This window comes from Tauraco erythrolophus, chromosome 25 (genome assembly GCF_009769465.1).
Source record: "Tauraco erythrolophus isolate bTauEry1 chromosome 25, bTauEry1.pri, whole genome shotgun sequence".
In the NCBI taxonomy this organism is placed as follows: Eukaryota; Metazoa; Chordata; class Aves; order Musophagiformes; family Musophagidae; genus Tauraco; species Tauraco erythrolophus.
Genome location: NC_141489.1, coordinates 6,528,553 through 6,547,416, shown reverse-complemented (window position 1 = coordinate 6,547,416; position 18,864 = coordinate 6,528,553). Strand labels below are relative to the sequence as shown.

Below are 18,864 nucleotides of genomic sequence, written 5' to 3'. Positions count from 1 at the left end.
CCTCACCTGCGCTGCAGCCATGCGGCACTTGAGCTGAGTCTCCTGCCAGCACTGTCACATTCCTGCCCCAGAAATCCTGGAGCCTCTCAATCCCAACACTCAGAAGAAGCTTCCATGGGGAAGGGTATGGCATAAACCAGGAAATGAAAAGGCGGCATTAGGAAAACAAGCACTCAGCCCATGTCATTAGCTGGGATGTTTTCCATTCATCATGAGCAATTTAGGCAATCGTCCCTTTTCTAGAAGCTACCTCTGGGCCTGGGGCAGGTCAGGGCCACCATAAAAGCCAGCCCAACCCCTTGTTCTCTCATCCACTTCTCTCGCTTCCACTTCGGGAACCAGGTGAGTCTGAAGCCCTTTCCCCATGTGGTTTTCTGCTCATGCAGATGTGCACTCCTCCGTCCTATGCTGGGTCATGGTTCTGCTTGTCATGAGAGAGGAAAGAGGGGTGGAGGTCTTCCTCAGAGAGTGTCCTGGACTTGGTTGAGGGAGCTTTTAAGAGACAGGCAGCAGTCTCCTTGGGCCTGCTATACTCTGCGTTTCCTTGCAAAGAGGATGTGGAACTTGGCTGAAGTTGTCCTTCTCTGAAAAGTTTGGCAGCAGCCTCTTGGGCCTGGGTGATCCTTGCAGTACTGTGTCTGGTAACCTTTTTGAATCACTGCATGGTTTCTAACTCGTGGCTTCGTAGGTGCCTCTGACATGCTTGTGGTGGCGTGACAGACTCCTGGTAGACTGCTGCTCACATGTTCCTGTGCTCTGCTTCCTCCCTGCTTCTCTCCCAGGTGCCTCTGCAGCCCAGAGACATGTCCTGCTACAACCAGTGCCTGCCATGCCGACCCTGCGGCCCAACCCCGCTGGCCAACAGCTGCAACGAGCCCTGTGTCAGGCAGTGCCAGAACTCCACCGTAGTCATTGAGCCTCCTGCTGTAGTGGTGGCCCTGCCCGGCCCCATCCTCAGCTCCTTCCCGCAGAACACTGTTGTGGGCTCCTCCACTTCTGCTGCTGTTGGCAGCATCCTCAGCTGTGATGGAGTGCCCATCACCTCTGGGTCGCTTGACCTCTCTGGCATTTCCAGCCGCTACTGTGGCAGCAGGTGCCCCCCCTGCTAAAGCCACCGGTGACAGCCTGGACAAGGATCCCCCAGGAACCTAGAAGCTGATGCTGGACTGAGGACAGAGTTCCTGGCCATCAGTTTCAGAGAGGTTTAGAATCCTCTGCTGCCCTTCCAAAGGAGGGCATCTGGGGCCCTCTGAAATCATGGCCAAAGATTAACTCCTCAGCCTTGCACTCTCTCCAATCTCTTTCTTGTGTTCTGTTCTTCTAAGGTCTAAGACCCTCAAAGCCCAAGTGGGGCATCTGCTGGCCCCTTTACCTCTGTAAGACAGGCCTGTGGAATCTCCATTGTGACCAATGGGAGCAGATCTTCAGCAGCTGCTGCTGCTGTCCCTGCTCTGGCCTCTTTCTCTACAAGGGAACTTGTTTCCTGCCTCAGAGTCATTAAAATTTTCTGCATCACAGCCTCTGCCTCTGCAGAATCCTTTTCTTGGTGGACGTTGTCTCATAGTGCCAAGGAAGACAGACATTGCCTTGGGTGGCTCTGCATAAGGCGGGGTACAAGCGGAAGAGGAAGGAGAGGGTTAGAGGGTAGAGAAGGGGTCCCTTTCAGTTACTGTCTCACGGGGCTGAGGAAGACCTACTCAGCACCTCCCCAGACAGTGAATATCAGGCCCTGTATTCCAGCATTTCTGCTCTGATACCATCCCTTGGCTTCAGAGGATGTCCTGCAGATGGGGCGGTCATCCACTGCCTTCCCTTAGAGAGGAGACCAGTAGTGCTGGAGGTTCTAGGAGGTCAGCATCTCAGAAGCCTGTGAAGAAGAGACTTGCTCCTGCTTTGGAGAGCTGTGTGCTGGGAAAAGCAGCTCATTCGGAAGATGGCCCCAGACGATGCAGAAGTGACAATGGTGTGAGAAAAAACCTTCAAAACAGCCTGAGATCTTCTCCGCCTCATCCTCCCCCAGAATGAGGGGGCGTCACCTGTACCCGAGGGCAAGGGTAGGTCATCTGTAAGTCCCCTGCTCCCAAACAGTTCCCTGCACAGCCCAGCAGTTACACAGATGTGCAGGGCTAAGGTGACCCACAGCTTGATGTTGAAACCAGCCTGGCCAGGCCACACACCAGGGCACTCATGTCTCTCACACACCGCCACGTCCCACCAGACAGGACACTTCAAGTACAGCAGCAAGTGTCGAAGCCCCCACAGATGCTCTATGGTGCATGGCCTTTCCCAAGGCATGTAGCAGCTTTCCCCAAGGCCACCTCTTCTCCTGGTAGGGCCTGTGGCCCACCTCTACCTGGTGGTCTGCTCCCCCTTTAAGATCTCGGATAGAGCTGTACAGCCTGGTCCCAATGCTGAAGAAATGGGGCAGGGTCTGGGAAAACCCATGAGGTATTGCATGAGAAGGGCTTCAAGGATGGGCAGAGCATGGGGAGAGCAGGTCCTCCAGATCTCAGCACACAGTCACAGAGACATTGGAGGCTCCACAAGGTGATTCTGTGTATTTTTGAAAGTTGTTGTAATCGTGTTATTCCTGGAAGGAACATGTTATTTCTGTTTTCCATCTTACTTCGAACTTTGGGCTCTGTGGGGCACATCCCGGAGCAGACACTCTAAGAGACAGGCCTTCAGGAAACCCCGAAGAAGCTTTGTGCAGCAGGGAAATCCAGAAAGCAAAGAGCAGCAGCAAAGAAGAGTTGCCCAAACAGCAACAACCTCCTACATTGCCCATCAGCTCACCAGGGCCACTGGGCACAATATCCACATAACCCACGGTGAAAACAAGGGACCTCGAGTCTGCAGCTCAGCATGGATCCCACAGCACAATAATGCCAACTACCTCCCACAGGGATACCCGCAAAGGCGAGCTGTGCTCTCACCCAGGTCTCTGGTCCCCACTCTCCTGCTGCCCAAAGTCTCCAGGGAACAACCTGGAGCGTCTGGCCCTCCTGTGGTGGCTCTGGGTCACCTCCAGGGTGAGGGACAATGGCAAATCTAAGATGTTTCAACCTCCTCCCCATTCCCTGTCCATTCAGAAAGCTCCAAGGTCAGAGAAGGGAAGGGAAAATGCTTGTTCTTAGCACATCTGAAACGTCTGTGCTTGGTCTGCCCTCCTCTAGCAGTGACACATGACACTCCAGCATTGGCTCAAGCTTCAGCTAAATCCTAGGTGCAAGGCAAGAAAGGGATTTTCCCTCCTTGGGCTAATTTGGCCATCAGTGGATGCTGAAGGAAGCAGAAGATTAAGACAAACAGGTAGGATATTTCCGCTGAGTGTCCAGTCCTGTGTCCCAAGTCCCTGGGCCTGGACTTGGCTGAAAAAGTCACACACATCGATGTCTCAACAGCTTTCCTGCCTGGCACACAGGCTGGGAAGGCAGAGACCCAGCCTAACCACAACCCTCAGCATGACGTTGCCTTCTCCTTTACAGACAGGCTTCGTCCCTCCCTTCACATGCCCACATGGAGAACTCCTGCCTGCCTGTGCTGCCCTGGAATCCAGAACACCACCACTGAGGCAAGCATGCTGCTTGGCCAGTTTGAAGCCCACCCAAAGAATGTCTGGAGGAGAGATCCTTTGCCAGTTCCAAGACAGAGACCTCTGCCATTGCAGAAATCACGTTTCCCTCTCTGCTTCTGCAGCCCCAGAACATGGACTTTGAAGAGATGAGTGAGCTGCTAGAGCCACGCAGGCTTCCCTGGGGACCAGCTGGACAGAGAACTCTCCCATCAGTGGGCAGCTTTCAGCTTCAGCAAAGCTCTGATCTCTGACCGATCTAGGCAACATGGCAATTCTCTTTCTGACCGCCTCTGAGACATGACTTTGGCAACTCTTGAACCCCAAATGTGTCTGTGTGTGGCATGTCTCCCTGAGAAGATACGCCAGCATCTTCTGAACTTGCAGGGCTGTGAGAAGCCCAACTGTGGCCTAAGGGCCTGTCCTGGCTTTAGCTGGGACAGAGTTAGCTCTTCTTTTTAGCAGCTAGAAGAGCTCCGTGTTTTGGTTTTACTCAGAGGCTCGCTCTGAGAAGGATGCTGATAGCAAGCTGATGTTTGTGGTTGGACGTGAGACTCCAAGGACTTTTCAGTGTGCCGGAGTGCAGAAGCACGGCGGGATAAGGGGGGAGCATAGCTGGGACAAGGGGGACACGATTCCCCTTGTGATTTGTGGTGGAACTTAAGATTGAGGCCAAACTGGCCAATCAGTATTCCATATCATGCAGCGTCATGCCCAGTATAAAAGTGAGGGGCAGCCGGACAGAAGGGCTTTTGCGCTTTGGCTCTTTCGTGCTTGCTGCGCTTTTGCTCTATTGCCTTTTTTCTCTCTCTCCCAGCACTCCCACTCTCGGAGTGCTCTCTCTCTCTCTCTCTCTCTGCCCCTCTCTATTTCGGGGCCTCGCGTTCGTCCGGGATTGCAGCTTCGGGACAAGACGGGCTGCGGATAAGAGGGGGTGGTGAGCATCTACACTCTGTATTACATTGTTCTTATCTCAACCCACGGGTATCCCGTTTATCTTTTAATTCTCTCCCTCGTTCCTGGGGGTGGGGGAGGGGGAGTGACCGGCTGTGTGGTTTCGGTTGCTGGAGCGGCCTAACCCACGACAGTGCCCCAAGATGGGCCAGTGCTGAACAACCTCCTCTTGGTCCTTGCAGAACTGGAACACAGTAAGGGTCACAGTTTGATGTCTTTCCACTGCGGCAGAGGTGTGGAGTCCCAAGTCTGCCTGACTCAGAAGACTCTCCTCATTCCCACCCATCAGCTATTTACACACATTGCAAAGATCCGCCCCTGAGCCTTCTCTTCCCCAGGCTGAACGTTTCCAGCCCTCGGCATTTCCACTACCTCTCCTTGCTCCTCCCCAGTCCTCTTTCCCCCACCTTTTGAGCCTTTCCCTAAGCATTCCTTAATAAGTGTTGCATAATCCTACCAGACTCCTCCTCAAACAGACACAATCCTCATGTTCCTGGTGTCAATTCCTTTAACCTGCAAATCTCAGCCTCCTCAAATATTGATAATCCTCATGCTCACCTTCTTACTTCTGGTCACCTACAAAGCTCAGCCTCTCTCATTTCAAAGCTGCACGGCCAGTTCCCTAGCGGCCCATCAATTAGAGCCTGAGGAGCTCTGGTCTCCTTCTTCACTTACTGAGAAACTGTTGTCTCTGTGTGCTTCGCTTATCACTTTCCCTTATATTATTTATTGCCTTTTAAAGCAAAAGGGACTTCATCTAACAGTCTTAGTGAACCAGCTGCTCTCACATTCCAAAGGCCTTTACAGTGGCCTCTACTGAAGTTCCTCAGGTGAGCGAGTTCCTGAAGGTGCTGAAGAGTCCCTGTCCCCAGGGAAAACTTAGTAAATCTCTTTCTGCCTCACTTCTCAGTGAACTTCTCAGCAGGAACCTGGCATCCCTTGAGGCTGCGGTCAGTACGTCCACCCAATGCTTTTACCCTGTCTCCTGGCACTCAACTCCAAAGGTTCTGAATCCTGTCCAACAAGCTCGTAGTCTCAACGCTGAGCCACTGTGAGCAGCGCTTGGAGGTGCTTGTGACCTCGACATGCCCTTCTCCTGTGCGTGTGGAGCTTGAACTCCTGACTCCATGGGATGACTTTGTAACGCTAGCAGGAACGTTTTGAAATATCTCTGAAAGCCTGTAGCTGCAGGATGCAGTTTTAAATTGTATTTCTCTGAGCTCTAACCAAGTAACAAAAGATGAACCACCTTCGGGCTGTCCATGTCTAAGTCAAGTTTGGCGTTAGCACCTTCGCACGGCAGTCTCTGTGTTTACGGAGCAGAGGAAAGCACCTGCTCAGGGTTCCCTTGGCCATCCGACGGTCCGTGTGAGCAGCGGCCGGTGGCTGCGGCAGGACCGAGGGCTCCCGGCTGCCCGTGGGCAGGAGGATGTCTGCTGCCCGCCTGCCCGTGCAGAGCAGAAAGGCGCTGCTCGTCGCCGGGAGCCAGCGGGGCCGGCGGCCGCGATCGCTCCTTGCCGGGCAGCGCCGGGCACCGCCACCGCTCCGCTCCCGGCACCGGCATCGCTCCGCTCCCCGCGCCCCGGCACCGCCGCATCCCGCCGCTCCGCCGCCCGCGCCTCGCTGCCCCCCGCCAGCCCCGGCTCTCTGCTCCGCCACCGCCGCCTCCTCTCCGCCGCCTCCTCTCCTCTCCGCCGCCGCCAGCTCCGCCCCGGGGCTGAGCCCTGCGCCGGCGCCGCTCGGGGCTCGCCCGGGCTCCCGCTGCTCAGCGGCTCTGCACGGGCACCACTTGCTCGCCCGGCAAATGCCCTCGGCCCGGCCCGCAGCAAGAAGCAGCCTGCACAGCGCCAGCTGCACACGGGACAGCTGCAGGGCCTTGGCCCAGCCCTTAACACCTCCCAGGATGGAGATTGCACACTGTCCCTGGGACACCCATTCCAATTCCTATTTCTTTTAGCCTGTCGCTAATCAGATTTCTCCAAATCTCCTTGTCACTTTCCACATCTCTTATTGCTGAGAAATTCCATCTTCTCTGCCTCTTCTGATTAATTGTAGAAATCAAGAAGGTCTTCCCTGAACCATCTCTTCTCGAAGTTCGGCAGGCCCATTTCTTGCAGCTTCTCCTTAGCATGTCATGTTTGACAGTGCTCTAACGCCCTTGATTGAGTTTGTTGGAGTTGTTTCAGCACGTTCATATATTTCTTGGACTGAGGAGCCCCAACCTAGACACAACACACCAGATGTGATCTCAAATAGAACCAAGGGACATAGACACTATCCAAGCTGAACAACTCCACCTCTCTCAGCCATTCTTCATGGGAGAGGTGTTCCAACCCTCTGAACATTTGATGGCCCTCCTCTGGACCTGCTCTAACAGATTCTACAGACTTTCCCCACAGTCAGTGAAGAGGCATCAGCTCACACACAGGACTTATCCTGTCCCAAAGTAGATGTGCATGGGAAATGAAATGAATCATCTTCCTGGAGACACTGATCCTGCAATTGACCAGCCATGGCCTCTCAATTCCCCAGCAAGCGCAAGCTCACAGCAGGGCCGGCATACCTGGTCACATGTGAAGGGCTTGCTTCATCATGCCAACAGAAGTGAAGCCACAGACTGAGCCACCAGAGCCTACAAGCACCTCCACCCCGTGGCTAAACCCCATATCCATGTCCATGGTACTGAGGGACAGACAGAGAGCGTGGAAAGGGCTTTTGTGTGGGTGAATGGGTTCAAGCCAGGCACGTTACAATCATCAGCTGCACTTCCCAATCTGTCTGTGCACAGATATGTCTTCCCTCTGCCATCCTAAATCCCTGGACAATCACATGCAGACGATGACTCTGTCAAGTCCAACATCCGTGCAGTGGCCCTGGGCAAGGTAGTCAGCCTCTCTTTGGGTGTCTTGAGTCTTCTCAATTAATTCTAGATGACTAGAGGTCTAGATTTTTGTGTGTGTGTACGTGTTCGTGTGTGTTGTCTAAGCCAGCTCTTTTAGTCTGTTTTGAGTATCCTTCCCTGGACATCCTTTTCCAGCAGGTGAGATGAGTCCTCTGCCCATGCTGATGCGTTTTGCACCGGAAATGCTTGGGGCTGTCATCCTATAACACAAAACATGTCTTCACTGGGGAATGTGCCTGGCATAAAGTAGGAAAGGAAAAGGCAGCAATTCAGGAAGCCAAAACACAGCCCATGGTGTTGGCTGGGATGTTTTGCATTCAAGAGGAGCTTGTCAGAAAATCACCACCTCTCCAAGGGATGCCTCTGGCCGCCTGGGGCAGTAGAGGTCCATGATAAAAGCCAGCCCAGGTCCTCACTCTCTCATCCACTTCTCGTGCCTCCTTCTCCTTGGGAGTCAGGTGTGTCTGAAGCCTCTTCTTCTTCTCTTCTTTCTCCAAAGGGAGCTCTCACTCCAGTGGACCTCTCAGCTGACACTGGCTTTGTGCTCTGCCAGATCTTGGGGCTGCCTGTCACGGGAGAGGGAAGTGGGGAGAAGGTTTGTCATGGAGGGAAGCTGGGACTGTACTGAGGCGGCTTCTGGGTTTAAGGGCTCAGCAGCAGCCACATAGGAGCTGGTGGATCTTTCTGGGTCCTGACAGAATGAGGCCAAGAAGCCCACATAAATCTCTGCACATCCTTCACCTCCAGGCCCTGCATGTTCTTTGACTCCCTCCTGGTGTGGTGACAGGCTGCTCTTCATGCATCTCCATGTTTTGCTTCCTCCCTGCCCTCTCTCCCAGGTGCACCTCCAGACCCAGAGACATGTCCTGCTATGATCAGTGCCGTCCCTGCCAGCCCTGTGGCCCGACCCCCCTGGCCAACAGCTGCAATGAGCCCTGCGTCAGGCAGTGCCAGAACTCCACCGTTGTCATCCAGCCCTCTCCTGTGGTGGTGACCCTGCCCGGCCCCATCCTCAGCTCCTTCCCGCAGAACACCGTTGTGGGCTCCTCCACCTCTGCTGCTGTTGGCAGCATCCTCAGCTGTGATGGCGTGCCCATCAACTCTGGGTCGCTTGACCTCTCCTGCATCGCCAGCCGCTACTGTGGCAGCAGATGCCGACCCTGCTAAAGATGCTGACAACGGCTTTGAAGAAGGACCCTCAGGAACTCCGAACATGGTGCTGGATAAAGGATCAAACATCCTGCCAGTGTTTTAAGAGATGCTGATCATCTCTGGCTTGCCCTGCAAGGACAGACTGGAAGGGGTCAGCCTGTGCTCTCCGACAACATGGCCAATATCTGCCTTTCCTATATCCCACTCACCCTTTTTCTTGCTTTTCTTTGTGGTCTTGTTCTCCCCTCCAAGACTTCTGTGATGAGCCCAGAAACAATCCTGGAGTGACCTGCTTGCCTGTCTGCTTTTGTGGGGCAGGTTGACTGGAAAAGGAGATGTTCCTGCTTCTCCCCACGCTGGGGACCTCCACCTCATTTCCTTCTGTAAACTCATTAAAAATTTTTTGCAAGCAGGCCTGTGTCCCTGTGATAGTTTGATGGGGAGGGGTGTTCTGGTGGCAGGAGAGGGGATTTGCTCCCTGTGCCACCAGATCTGAGTCCCATCCCCCCCGGGGGGGTTGAGCCAAATTGGCGCCTCTGCGAATTGCCCTATTTAAGTTGGGACAAAGGGGCGGGAAAGGGCTTTTTGCTCAGGAGGGAGGAGAGAGCAGGAGGGCACTGCCCTCGCTCCCCGCTCCCGGCCGGGCGGCTGCCCGGGCCCGGGCCGGTGCCATGTGCTCAAGATGGCACCGGGGGAGCCGCATGGGGTCTCGGGAAGCACCTCGCTCCCAGGGTGCCCGCTGGGCCGAGCTCCTCTAGAGGGGATTAAGATCTAAGAGAAAACAACCACAACGACCGGGTCAGTCAAGATGGAGCTCGGTGTGAAGATGGCAGGCTGCCCCCCTGCAGCCAGAGTATACTCGGCGGAGCAGAGACCCACTCGAGGCCCGTGGAGAAACCCACGTCGGGAAGAGATGCATGAGCCCAGGAGAGGTCGTGGAGCAAGAGATGCACGACGAGGTACTGTGACTAATGGTCATGGAAATGCACGACGAGGTCGTGGAGGCATCTGGAGTCTGTGGGACGCCCCACGCCGACTCGAGTGGCAGCAGCTCCCTAAGAGGCCGAGACTGGTAAAGCCCGAACTGGTACAATCCATGGGGAAGGATTGCAAAACGTTGGAAAAGTTTGGGGACTTTTTTCTTCATGAATAGGGGATCCACCGAAGCAAGGGAAAAATGGTGTAAAGACTCCTCCTCCTTTAAGAAAGGAGCGGTAGTTCACAACATGGATGAACTGACCTGCACTCCCCATTCCCTCTCCCCCTGCGCTGCCGGGGGGGAGGTTGAGCCAGGAACGAAAGGAAACAGCGTGGGGAGGTGTTGTTTTAAGATCTGGCCTTGTTTTCTCTTTTCTCCTCTCAAGTAACTGGTTTTCGTTCCCTTCTGTCTCCTGTTAAGTAACTGTTAATAAATTGTTTTGTTTTATGAAGAAAGCCTGAGTCATGTTTTGCCCGGGACCATGGTTGGTGGGTGCTCCCTCTCGGTTCTTGTCTCGACCCTCAGTCCAAAAACCACGACAGTCCCTTAGATGGTCTTTCCATCTGCGTACTGACTGCTGATGAAGAAAGTCTTTGCTTTGGAGAGGAAATAGGTTGGGGCACAGGGGCATTCTTCATCACTCCTGGAGGCTTTGGAGGGTGGGACACAGGGCAGTGAGTCCTCTTTCAGGCACTGCCTCTTGAAGCTGAGGAGGACAACCCTAGTTACTCCACAGCCAATGGTTGTCAGTCCTTACCTTGATTCCTTTCTGCTCACAAGTTGCTCCGTGGCCATGGAGCACATCCTGTTACTAAGAATTCTGACAACTGCTGTTCTCCAGAGAGGAACCGTGGGCATGTGGGAGGCCAAAGGAGATCAGCAGTCCCACAGGTTCTTGGGGAACAGTGGTCCTCTTGCTTTGGGTAGAGGTGTGCTGGGGAAAGAGGATGAGAAGATGATGTTCACAATGGATAGTATGTATGGGGAATGGGTAAACAGCTTTGGGAATGGCTCACAGTTCTTACTCCACCAGCTGATCTAGGAGCTATGGTCAGCACACCTGGGCACGGGCAGCAGGGACAACTTCCCTCTGCAGCCGTATCACCCCTCAGCACAGCATCTGGCAATGCCCACCTTTGTTCTTGTGTTTCTTGAGCATGGCCTTGGCCTGGGCCCCAGCCCCACCTCTGATCCTGGCACTGAGACCTCCTACACGTCTGTGGCCTAGATTATGGGAACAAACAACAGATGCTTCTGAGGTAGCCTTATGGGAGATGGTCTGAGGCTGCCCACTTCCTGTTATGTCTCAGCAGAGCCCTACACCAGGGAAATATTTCTCTTCCCTTACCCCAGGGACTGGCTCCCTGTGGCCCATGTTTCCCCAAGACCAGGAGTGTGGCGGTGAATACACAGCCTCATAACCAGCCTGGAGAACACCGGCTAGTGATTTTCTTAGCACATCAGAAATACGCAGAGTGTTTTGACTCATGTGGTTAGCCTCCAAACTGTTCTCTCTTTCCTGAGAGCATCACAGCCTTTCTAAAACACAAGGCTATGGATATTGCTTTCCAGAGCAAGCAACTGCAGCACCCTCCCTCCGTGGCCTGTGGATACCGGTGCATTTTTTCCTACATCACCGTAACGAGGGATTACCTTTTGAACAGATTTTAATACTGCATTTTAACAATCCAGTACAAAACGATCACCTGGTGATGTGTTTTGTAATAGGACTCCATGACCACAGCTCCTTAAAATAGATTTCAGAAGATGCAGGCCAGCATCTCTCTTAGCAATTTTTCATAAATATAGTCTGTAAATAAAACTTGCAACTCAACTGCAAAACCAAGCGTATTTAAAAGAGTATTTAAAAAACTAAAAGAGGCTATTTAAAAAAACTCAACCTTTTGTTTCAATAGATACGTACAGACAGCAAAGTTTAAAGATTGCACCAGTAGAAATCCCCCATGGCAATGGGAGGATTGGACTAGATGACCTTTAAAGGTCCTTCCAACCTAAACCATCCTATGATTCCTTGATGCTATGAATAGTTGAGTTTCAACAGTAAACTTTACAAGGTGTGCCACTAAGTTTTAGGGATGTCTTCCTAAGTGGTGTGTCTGATGCTTCTTGGTCATCTCAGTCACTTCTTGCAGTTCCCACAGTCCAGACATCTCAGTCTCTTCCTTGCAGAGACCACAGTTGTCGTATGATCCATGACAGAAAGCTGAACATTTGTCGCAGCCACAGCCTCCCTAAAACATTGGAGCTTTCAGGTCTTCTCTGATGGGCTACAAGTGTGAAGGACACTTTGGACTAAATGAAGCAGGATGGACCCCTTAGTGCCATCTCCTTTGTATACAAAACTTCCCTGGTTTTCCCAAGAAGAAATATGCTTGTGCTGCCCTAGTTGACCTAGGAGCACTTGCATGTTCTTCCAATACCGTAGATGTGCATTTTCGATCACTTTCCTGAACAGCAGGGCTGGAGTCCTCCAGAGTCTCCCAGGACTGTTCCATCTCTGTCTTGTTTTTTCCTGGAAAAGGAGGAACTTTTGTCAGTCGGTGAGCAGTTGCAAGTGAGCTGGCTGTGCCGCACCAGAGCAGGTGAAAGGGAGATAGACAGGATTTTCTCTGGCAGCTTGAAGAGCCCCAGACCCCAGCTGCAGTGGAGAAGCAGGCAGTGTCTTCCCCTAGTCCTAAAGTAAGTGAAACCTCTGGGCAAGGGGAAGGGAAGGATAGAAGGAAAAGAAAGGAAAGACTATTTGAGAACCCACCATTTTGACTTGTTATATTTCATTGTGTTAATCTTAGCCCAGTGCTCCAGTCTCTCTAGGTCCCCTTGCAGGACCTCTTGTCCCTCGAGACAGTCAACAGCACCTCCCAGTTTGATCCCATCAGCCAAATTGCTCCTGGTGCATTATAGTCCTGCATGCAGACCATTGAGAAAAGTAGTGAACGGAAGTGGCCCCAGAATTGAGCCCTGAGGAACACCACTGGCGACCAGTCGCCGCCCAGATGCAGCCCCATTCACTACAACATCTGTCAGCTTCTTCAGTGCGCTGGTATGAATGCCATCTAGCCCCACGGACTTGTGAACATTCAGATGGTACAACTGGCCCCTTCCGCTTCAGTGGCCACAAATGGGAAGTCACTCTTCCTGCACTCATGGTACAACCGACTCAGAGGACTGAATAGCCCAAGGTCTTTCAGCGTTCTTAAAGACTGAAGCAAAAAAGAGCCTTGAATGCCTGTCCTACTTCTTCATCCCGCTTAGCCATGTGACCATCTTTAACAAGTATCCGTCTAAAGTGTTCCTTGGATCTCCGCGTGCCATTAACATACTTTAAAAAGCCTTTCTTGTTGTCTGACACAACACTGGCCATGTGCAATTCTGACAGCGCTTTGGACTTTTGCATCTTCTCCCTGCACATGTGAACCACAGGTCTGTAGTCTCCCTGTGAAGCCTGACCTTCCTTCCAGAGATCACACAATTTCTTTTCCTGCTGAGATCCATGAGGTCTTCTGCCACACATGCTACCTCATGACCAAATGGCATTGCCTGCTCCCGTGCTTTTAAAAGGTGGTACTTAAAAACTGACCGCCACTTGAAGGCTTCTAAAAGCAGAGACACAAGGGATAATCCCAGGGTGAAAGCTGGTGAAGTCTAATACGAAGCAGAAGGCTCCTGCACCACTTTGGGCTTGCAACTACCAAAGAGGTTCAGCACCCTCAAATTTAAAGAGGAGCCACATGTGCCTTCAAGCCTTGTTTTTTGAACAAGATAGAGAAAAAAGGGCTTAAACAGGCTCACTTTCTAGCAAGTCACCATGCTGGGCTGCCTCACTCAAGTGCCTGTACACTAATGCACTCAGTATGGGGAGTAAACACAAGGAGTTAGCGATCTGTGTGCACTTGCAGGGCTACGAGCACGTTGAGCTCACAGAGACAGAGTAGGATGACTTCTGTGACTGATATGTTGCAAGGGAGGGATAGAGGCTGTTTGAGGAGGATGGGACTGGAAAGACGAGTAGGGGGACTTTCCCTTCCTGTGAGAGAGCAGCTGGAGTGCATGGAGCTCTGCCTAGAGATGGCCGATGTGCCCACTGAGATCTTGTGGGTAAGCATTAAAGAGATCCCAGGTAAGGGTGACGTTGTAGTGAGTGTCTGCGATAGGCTGCCTGGCCAGGAAGGACCAGCAGAGGAGACCTTCTACAGGCAGATAGGAGCAGCCTCACATTCACAGGTCCCAGTTCTCATGAGGAATTCAAAAACGGTGGTATCTGGTAGAGGAACAAGACAGGAGAAACATAAGCCAGCCAGGAGTTATCTGGGATGCACAGATGACAACATCACCACCTAAGTGACAGAGGATCAAAGAAAGGCAAGTGTTCTGCTGGCCCTCATACCAAGGACATACATATCAAGAAGAATGGGCTTGTTGGGGATGGGAAGATCAAAGGCAGCCTGAGCTGCAGTGACCATGAAAAGGTGGAGGTGAGGAACGCGAGGGGAGTGAGAAGGGTAAGGAGCAAGCTAACAGCCTGGGCCTTTAGGACAGCAGACTTTGGTGTCTTTAAAGATCTGCTCAGACAAGTCCTGTGGGATAAAGCCCTGAAGGCAACAGGGGCCTAAGAAATCTGGTGAATAGTCAGGGATCACCTCCTCCAAAATCAAGAGCAGTCCAAGCCAATGAGCAGAAAGTCAGGCAAGCATGCCAGGAGGCCTGCAGAGATGAACAAGGAGCTCCTGGCAAAACCAAACCACAAGAAGGAAGCGTAGAGAAGATGGAAGCAAGGACGAGTAACCTGGGAGGAACACACAGGCACTGTCCAAGCATGCAGGGGTGAAGTTCGGAAAGCCAAAGCCCAACTGGAACTGAATCTGGTCAGGCATGTCAAAGGCAAGAAGAAGGGCTTCTGTAAGGACACAGAGGACAAAAGGAAGGCTAGGGGAAATGTGGTGCCACTGCTGAATGAGTGGGCCTTCTCTGATGCTGCACAGCCTGGTTACACAGGACGTGGAGAGGCTGAGGTGCTGAATGCCTTCTTTACCTCAGCCTTTACAAGCAAGATCAATCTTTAGGAATCTTACGTCCTTGAGACCAGCAGCAAGGGAGATGTATCCTTGGTGGAAGAGGGTAAGTTCAGGGAATACTTAAGCAAACTGGAGGCTTCCCTCAAAGTTTTTGCATTTCTTAGGCAATGGTAAATTAGGTTTTTTGAAGAAAAAATCTTCTCCTCATCAGCCGTGCGTCGTTCGGAGAAGTGATTTTTCCCTTCAAGCATTGTGCTGTCCACCCCATAATACCCCAATAGTAGAAGAGGGCCCACATAACTTTGATTTTCAGCAGCAATGCAAAAATGGGGGAAATAACCTTTGCAGCCCTCCATACCCATAGCTTGGGGAAGGCTGCTCTGTTTCACGGTGTGAAAGACCTTAAAGAGTCAATGAAACCCCACAGTGCAGCCCACCTGCGCCCTGCAAGTTGCCACTGAAAGAGGTGGGACGGAGGGACAGAGAAAGAAGACATGGCACGTCTTCACGCAAGGGAAGCCAAGGATTGCAGGGCTGGGAGCAGCTGGGCCCCTTCCTGTCAGTGCAGCCACTGGCAACCCCACCAGTGTGCCCCCAGGACAGCATCCCTCACCTGCGCTGCAGCCATGCGGCACTTGAGCTGAGTCTCCTGCCAGCACTGTCACATTCCTGCCCCAGAAATCCTGGAGCCTCTCAATCCCAACACTCAGAAGAAGCTTCCATGGGGAAGGGTATTCGGCATAAACCAGGAAATGAAAAGGCGGCATTAGGAAAACAAGCACTCAGCCCGTGTCATTAGCTGGGATGTTTCCGTTCCTCATGAGCAATTTAGGCAATCGTCCCTGTTTCTAGAAGCTACCTCTGGGCCTGGGGCAGGTCAGGGCCCACCATAAAAGCCAGCCCAACCCCTCGTTCTCTCATCCACTTCTCCTCGCTTCCACTTCGGAACCAGGTGAGTCTGAAGCCCTTTCCCATGTGGTTTTCTGCTCATGCAGATGTGCACTCCTCCGTCCAAGCTGGGTCATGGTTCTGCTTGCCATGAGAGAGGAAAGAGGGGTGAAGGTCTTCTTCAGAGAGTGTCCTGGACTTGGCTGAGGGAGATTTAAGAGACAGGCAGCAGTCTCCTTGGGCCCTGCTATACTCTGCGTTTCCTTGCAAAGAGGATGTGGAACTTGGCTGAGGTTTGTCCTTCTCTGAAAAGTTTGGGCATCAGCCTCTTGGGCCTGTGTGATCCTTGCAGTACTGTGTCTGGTAACTTCTTTGAATCACTGCAAAGTTTCTAACTCGTGGCTTCGTAGATGCCTCTGACATGCTTGTGGTGGCGTGACAGACTCCTGGTATGACTGCTGCTCACAGTTTTCCTGTGCTCTGCTTCCTCCCTGCTTCTCTCCCAGGTGCCTCTGCAGCACCAGAGACATGTCCTGCTACGACCAGTGCCTGCCATGCCGACCCTGCGGCCCAACACCGCTGGCCAACAGCTGCAACGAGCCCTGTGTCAGGCAGTGCCAGAACTCCACCGTAGTCATTGAGCCTCCTGCTGTAGTGGTGGCCCTGCCCGGCCCCATCCTCAGCTCCTTCCCGCAGAACACTGTTGTGGGCTCCTCCACCTCTGCTGCTGTTGGCAGCATCCTCAGCTATGATGGAGTGCCCATCACTCTGGGTCGCTTGACCTCTCTGGCATTTCCAGCCGCTACTGTAGCAGAAGATGCCCCCCCTGCTAAAGCCACCGGTGACAGCCTGGACAAGGACCCCCCAGGAACCTAGAAGCTGATGCTGGACTGAGGACAGAGTTCCTGGCCATCAGTTTCAGAGAAGCTTAGAATCCTCTGCTGCCCTTCCAAAGGAGGGCATCTGGGGCCCTCTGAAATCATGGCCCAAAGATTAAACTCCTCAGCCTTGCACTCTCTCCAATCTCTTTCTTGTGTTCTGTTCTTCTAAGGTCTAAGACCCTCAAAGCCCAAGTGGGGCATCTGCTGGCCCTTTACCTCTGTAAGACAGGCCTGTGGAATCTCCATTGTGACCAATGGAGCAGATCTTCAGCAGCTGCTGCTGCTGTCCCTGCTCTGGCCTCTTTCTCTACAAGGTAACTTGTTTCCTGCCTCAGAGTCATTAAAATTTTCTGCATCACAGCCTCTGCCTCTGCAGAATCCTTTTCTTGGTGGACATTGTCTCATAGTGCCAAGGAAGACAGACATTGCCTTGGGTGGCTCTGCATAAGGCGGGGTACAAGCGGAAGAGGAAGGAGAGGGTTAGAGGGTAGAGAAGGGGTCCCTTTCAGTTACTGTCTCACGGGGCTGAGGAAAGACCCTACTCAGCACCTCCCCAGACAGTGAATATCAGGCCCTGTATTCCAGCATTTCTGCTCTGATACCATCCCTTGGCTTCAGAGGATGTCCTGCAGATGGGGCGGTCATCCACTGCCTTCCCTTAGAGAGGAGACCAGTAGTGCTGGAGGTTCTAGGAGGTCAGCATCTCAGAAGCCCTGTGAAGAAGAGACTTGCTCCTGCTTTGGAGAGCTGTGTGCTGGGGAAAAGCAGCTCATTCGGAAGATGGCCCCAGACGATGCAGAAGTGACAATGGTGTGAGGAAAAAACCTTCAAAACAGCCTGAGATCTTCTCCGCCTCATCCTCCCCCAGAATGAGGGGGCGTCACCTGTACCCGAGGGCAAGGGTAGGTCATCTGTAAGTCCCCTGCTCCCAAACAGTTCCCTGCACAGCCCAGCAGTTACACAGATGTGCAGGGCTAAGGTGACCCCACAGCTTGATGTTGAAACCAGCCTGGCCAGGCCACACACCAGGGCACTCATGTCTCTCACACACCGCCACGTCCCACCAGACAGGACACTTCAAGTACAGCAGCAAGTGTCGAAGCCCCCACAGATGCTCTATGGTGCATGGCCTTTCCCAAGGCATGTAGCAGCTTTCCCCAAGGCCACCTCTTCTCCTGGTAGGGCCTGTGGCCCACCTCTACCTGGTGGTCTGCTCCCCCTTTAAGATCTCGGATAGAGCTGTACAGCCTGGTCCCAATGCTGAAGAAATGGGGCAGGGTCTGGGAAGCCCATGAGGTTATTGCATGAGAAGGGCTTCAAGGATGGGCAGAGCATGGGGAGAGCAGGTCCTCCAGATCTCAGCACACAGTCACAGAGACATGGAGGCTCCACAAGGTGATTCTGTGTATTTTTGAAAGTTGTTGTAATCGTGTTATTCCTGGAAGGAACATGTATTTCTGTTTTCCATCTTACTTCGAACTTTGGGCTCTGTGGGGCACATCCCGGAGCAGACACTCTAAGAGACAGGCCTTCAGGAAACCCCGAAGAAGCTTTGTGCAGCAGGGAAATCCAGAAAGCAAAGAGCAGCAGCAAAGAAGAGTTGCCCAAACAGCAACAACCTCCTACATTGCCCATCAGCTCACCAGGGCCACTGGGCACAATATCCACATAACCCACGGTGAAAACAAGGGACCTCGATTCTGCAGCTCAGCATGGATCCCACAGCACAATAATGCCAACTACCTCCCACAGGGATACCCGCAAAGCCCACCCCAAAGAATGTCTGGAGGGAGAGATCCTTTGCCAGTCCAAGACAGAGACCTCTGCCATTGCAGAAATCACGTTCCCTCTCTGCTCTGCAGCCCCAGACATGGACTTTGAAGAGCTGAGTGAGCTGCTAGAGCCACGCAGGCTTCCTGGGACCAGCTGGACAGAGAACTCTCCCATCAGTGGGCAGCTTTCAGCTTCAGCAAAGCTCTGATCTCTGACCGATCTAGGCAACATGGCAATTCTCTTTCTGACCGCCTCTGAGACATGACTTTGGCAACTCTTGAACCCCAAATGTGTCTGTGTGTGGCATGTCTCCCTGAGAAGATACGCCAGCATCTTCTGAACTTGCAGGGCTGTGAGAAGCCCAGCTGTGGCCTGAGGGCCTGTCCTGGCTTTAGCTGGGACAGAGTTAGCTCTTCTTTTTAGCAGCTAGAAGAGCTCCGTGTTTTGGTTTTACTCAGAGGCTCGCTCTGAGAAGGATGCTGATAGCAAGCTGATGTTTGTGGTTGGACGTGAGACTCCAAGGACTTTTCAGTGTGCCGGAGTGCAGAAGCACGGCGGGATAAGGGGGAGCATAGCTGGGACAAGGGGGACACGATTCCCCTTGTGATTTGTGGTGGAACTTAAGATTGAGGCCAAACTGGCCAATCAGTATTCCATATCATGCAGCGTCATGCCCAGTATAAAAGTGAGGGCAGCCGGACAGAAGGGCTTTTGCGCTTTGGCTCTTT

The 18,864-nt window shown here is 52.8% G+C and overlaps 3 pseudogenes; all 3 read left to right on the top strand.

Moving 5' to 3' along the window:
* Positions 1-803: 803 nt before the first annotated feature.
* On the top strand, positions 804-1,109 carry LOC147527009 (feather keratin Cos2-3 pseudogene; annotated as a pseudogene).
* Positions 1,110-8,291: 7,182 nt separating this feature from the next.
* On the top strand, positions 8,292-8,597 carry LOC147527008 (feather keratin Cos1-1/Cos1-3/Cos2-1 pseudogene; annotated as a pseudogene).
* Positions 8,598-16,010: 7,413 nt separating this feature from the next.
* LOC147527007 (feather keratin Cos2-3 pseudogene) lies at positions 16,011-16,315 on the top strand (annotated as a pseudogene).
* The last annotated feature ends 2,549 nt before the right edge of the window (positions 16,316-18,864 follow it).